Source organism: Mustela lutreola, chromosome 2, assembly GCF_030435805.1.
Source record: "Mustela lutreola isolate mMusLut2 chromosome 2, mMusLut2.pri, whole genome shotgun sequence".
In the NCBI taxonomy this organism is placed as follows: domain Eukaryota; kingdom Metazoa; phylum Chordata; class Mammalia; order Carnivora; family Mustelidae; genus Mustela; species Mustela lutreola.
Window position 1 is genome coordinate 206,399,206 of NC_081291.1, and position 5,184 is coordinate 206,404,389.

At 34.9% G+C, this 5,184-nt stretch overlaps 1 pseudogene; it reads left to right on the forward strand.

The window, feature by feature from the left end:
- Window positions 1–3,018: 3,018 nt before the first annotated feature.
- LOC131825971 (small ribosomal subunit protein eS6-like) lies at window positions 3,019–3,769 on the forward strand (annotated as a pseudogene).
- Window positions 3,770–5,184: the final 1,415 nt, after the last annotated feature.

A 5,184-nucleotide genomic window follows, 5' to 3' on the forward strand; every position in this document is an offset into this window, starting at 1 on the left:
TAGATAGATAAATACAGGTTCAAAAAATCAGGATGTACTATAAGCAAACCTTACAGTAAAATGTCTTCCTCTGTTTTTAATTCCCTATAATTCTATCATGACAACTTCTTCTACAACTTCCTACTCCCTAATGGAATTAAGTAACTTTGTCTTTAAACCAATTTGTGGATTGATCTTCACAGTTCACATTGAAGATCTTGACTATGCTCTACACTTATTCAGTTACCCAGACCTATATATATACTTCTTGGTGCAAAGCAAATTATAGATGCTCAAATGTTCGATAGCCTTTCTATTTTACTGAGACTTTAAAAAAAGAGATTCTATCTTATTTGCTTTTGCATTCCTAAAGGGTAATAAAAAGTGTGTCACGTGGTAGATATTCAGTAATTATCTAGTTAGTGGAAATTGGTGAAATGCTTCAGTTTGTATTATTTAATTTTAGTGGTCTTCATAGGAAGATGCAGAAAAAACAGGCCTTCTGGAATTTTAGTATGTTGCCAACATCCCATCTCGCCTAGCAATTCGCAGATGTGAACCACAATTCTTTAGGCTAGAATTATTATTAATTTATTAATTAATACATTTATTTATTATTTAAAGCTTCTGCTTTATCAACTAAATAATAAATAATTAGAATTGTTATTCAATCAACTTCTATGTTAGTATTTTTTAAGTTTTTATTTAAAATACAGTTTGTTAATATACAGTGCAATATTAGTTTCAGGTGTACAATTTGGTGATTCATCACTTCCATACATCACCGCATGGAATACAGTCTGGGGTGATCTATCGGAGAGTCAGACCTACTGAAGACACAGGTCTGTTTACTAATGACATGAATCCACAAATTGGTTTAAAGACAAAGTTACTTAATTCCATCAGGGAATAGAAAGTTGTAGAAGAAGTTGTCATGATAGAATTACAGAGAATTAAAAATAATTACTTAATTATTATCAATAATTAATTAATTTAACAATAATTTTTATTATTTAGTTGAAAAAGCAGAAGCTCCATGTGAAAAGCTGAGACAGGTGCATCTTATAAATCAGTAATAAATTTCATGAAAATTATTTGTTCATTTATTTATAATTTTTTATTTATCGAGAATAATAAAAAGTAATAAGAATAACTTATTCTTATTCTAGGTATCTAATAACTAGCTTATTCTAATAACTAACTTATTCTAGGTATCTAATAACATTCTAGGTATCTAATAACTCATGTGATCTTCATAATACTATAAGAGATAGTATGATCTTAGTTATAGAGAAAAAAATGTGGCACAGGGCAGTTATGGAAACTTGTTCAAGACCTACAATAATGAAATGTAGAATTGGAATTTGAATTCAGCAGCCTAGTTTCAGAGTCTAAGGGAAGTTTAATTGGAAAATTTAAAATAACTTTCCCAAACATGTAGGCATCACTAATAGAGAGTATTTCCCTCCCTTTCTCCAGGAGAGTTTTTGGACAAACCAGAATTGGGGTATTAGTGTTATTCATACAGTTACAGAAGTAGTTAAGCTTTCATTAATTAAATATTGTATGGTAGGGGGGCACCTGGGTGGCTCAGTGGGTTAAAGCCTCTGCCTTCGGCTCAGGTCATGATCCCAGAGTCCTGCGATCAAGCCCCGCATCGGGCTCTCTGCTCAGTAGGGAGCCTGCTTCCTCCTCTCTCTCTCTGCCTGCCTCTCTGCCTACTTGTGACCTCCGTCTGTCAAATAAATAAATAAAATTTTTTTAAAAAAATTGTATGGTAGTAAAATAAGGCCATGTCTTTTAAAATATTAATATTTTTATAAACATAAACTTTATATTGTAATTGATACATTGTAGAATTCATATATTAGGTATATGAAATATATTGGAATGAAGAAGCTGAGTGCTGCTTTGAAGTCCCAATGTCTACCCATCCATTGTCTCTTATAAATTACCGAAGAAAGATCATCAGCTGAATTCATTCACAAAATACACAGCATGGTCTTTTTACTGCAGACACCTTCACAGTCAATTCAGCCCAATGAGGAAAGGGTCATCAATCCATCAACCAGACAGTTAATCAAAACATACACTGAAAGGTCTATCAAGTGAAGGTTCTGCAATGAATTTAACTTTGATTATTTGAACACTAAAAAATACCTGGATTTTAAGTGGTGAGTTTCTTTCAAATAGAAAATGGAGCACTCTCTTCTTTCTCTCTCTCTAAAACAGATGGTCCTACTTCTTCCAAAATGGGACAGCCAATCAATCAACTTTCTGAAATGCAGTTCATCCTAAATGTTTATAAATAACCATGTTTAAAGGGGAGATAGTGCAATAAAAGTGTTCATTTTGTTCTTTTAAAATTTCTGCAGAAAAGTGCTACATATAGAAAGATGAGAGCTTTAAATGAATCCAAACTACTAAAACCAATTATACATCAAGGAAGATAAGGTAAAATTGTACCAGCCAACTTGACTTCTTCTTTTGTCTCTCATAATAAATTCAGGCAGCAAAATTAGTGCTTTTAGCTGAAGTCTCAAATCTTTCAGTCTCCAAAGTTTGAATGTAACACTGCTGAGAAGATAAAGAAAGCATCTTCAAAGTCATCACTTCTTACAAGCTAACATCACATTATAAATGTTTTTGGATAACAAGTTTTTATTTGCAAGTCAATAAGACCATAAATATCTGTCCAAACAAGCTCTAAACTGCATCGAACATCACCTTTGATAGGGACAATATACATTACTAAAATCAATTGAATGATTGTCCCCAAATTAAGAGATACTTAGAATTAGAGGTAAAAAGCATATAAAATTTTAAAAGATAACTAATGTGGAAAGTGAAATACATTCATTACTAAGCAATTCCATTCTACTTTTTTAAAAAAAATGTTTGAATAATTTAATTTTTGTAGCTTAATTACAATAACATGTGGTGGATTTCAATCTGATTCTCAATTTTGCAAAACTAGCTTCAAGAATTATTGAAAAAGGTCTTTTTTATGGTACCTTGGTGGTGGTAGGCTGTGTTAGGATGAAGCTGAACATCTCTTTCCCAGTTCCTGATGCCAGAAACTCATTGAAGTAGACAATGAACACAAACTCACAAACTGTGCCTTTTATGAGAAGCATATGTCACAGAAGTTGCTGCTGATGCTTGGGGTAAAGAGTGGAAGTGTTACGTGGTCTGAATCAGTGGTGGCAATGACAAGCAAGGCTTCCCCATGAAAGAAGGTATCTTGACCCACGATTGTGTCTGCCTGCTGCTAAGTAAGGGGCACTCTTGCTACGGATCAAGAAGGACTGGAGAAAGAAAGCACAAATCTGTTCAGGGTTGAACTGTGTTTGCCAATCTCAATGTTCTCAAATTGGTCATTGTAAGAAAAAAAAGTGGGGGTTGGGGGGATTTTTCTGGATTCACTGATACTACTGAGCTTCATCACCTAGGGCCCAAAAGACCTAGCAGAACCCATAAACATTTCAATCTCTCTAAAGAAAATGATGCCTACCATTATGTTGTGAGAAAGACAAAGAAGAATTCTAGAAGCAAAGCACTCAAGATTCAGCATCTTGTTTCTCCAGGTTCCTCCAGTACAAACACTGATGTATTGTCATAAAGAAACAGAGTACTTAGAAAAATAAGAAATAGACTGCAGAATATATTAAACTTTTGGCCAAGAGAATGTTAAGAAGCCAAAGAAAAACTCCAGGATCAGATTACCAAGAAACAGAGGCTGTCCTCTTTGAGAGCTTTTATCTCTAAGCCTGAGTGCAATCAGAAATGAGATTTTCTAAGAGTAACAAATAAATAAGATCATACATCCAAAAAAAATTAACAACAACCTCAACAACAAAAAAGAAATGGAAAAGGAACTGAAACTTTGGCTATGCATGAGTAAACCCTTAAACCCCACATGCTTCTTGAGAAAGGTAAGAGCAGAGTTAAATTTCTAAATCTCTGCCCCCCATCAAAGTCTACTCTACTACCACTTCACTTTATGGAACTCCAATCACTGCAACTCATTAAAAAAAGTGTATTAGCATCCTTTGCTTGCATGTTGTTTTATAAAAAGCATCTGTCTTCCACATGGAAGGCAATGAACAATAAGCATTGAATAATGATCCTTTGCCGCTAAAAAATGCTGTGCCTTCTTCAGTCTAATGTCACATTTAGTGGGTTTCATGCTATTTGTAGTACGCTGGAGATTGCCCCCAAAAGATCCATATAGATTCCAGGGGTGTCCTTGACCATGAGTGTGCTCACATGGCATCAATGGCTGCCTTCTCTCACTGTTAAAAAACCAGCTAAGAACAATGTATCTGCTAGAAATGAGTAAGTACAGAGAACCTTTTCTTTCTACTTATTTTGGTAGGCACTTCCCCACACATACTCAGAGACCACTCTTACTAATCCAGGTCACAGGACCGATGGAAAAGTTGGCATGCACCTTCTTTTCCCTGGAAATTCATGGACCATGGTTCCTCCACTAGTTCTCCTAGAACCTTATGGGTTGCTTCAGGCACTGACTTGTTTGTAGACCACATCTAGAATGAGAGAAAACATTGAGAGTCCTTGTCTTCAAGGGAGATATTCTTGAAGAGACTGCAAAAGAAGCCAGGCATAGGGGTGTCTGGGTGGCTCAGTGGGTTAAAGCCTCTGCCTTTGGCTCAGGTCATGATCCCAGGGTCCTGGGATCAAGCCCTGCATCGGGCTCTCTGTCTTCCTCTCTCTTGCCTGCTTCTCTGCCTACTTGTGATCACCATCTGTCAAATAAATTAATAAAATCTTTAATTAAGCTTCGTAACAGTTGTATATTATAAGTATTATTAACTTCATTTTCAGGGATTGGGCATTACCATTATACAGTATTATTGGATAAATACAATGTTTATGAAAAATAAAATTTGAAAATATGTTAGTAAAAAAAAAAAAAAAAAAATCTTTAAAAAAAAAAAAAAGAAGAAGAAGAAGAAGAAGCCAGGTATACCCAGCTACAAAGAGAGAGGCACAGAAAAAAGCTATACCAGATTCTCCTTCGGTTTTTTCCTTAAATGCTCAACATGCATATAACTTGATTCATTCACTCACGTGGGACTGAGCCCATTGATTTTCATTTCTGTGACCTGGCACATCTCTACCTACTAGAACCTTCTGTCTTGGTTAGATTCTGGCGTATATAGAGTAGTAGTCCTTAACGAC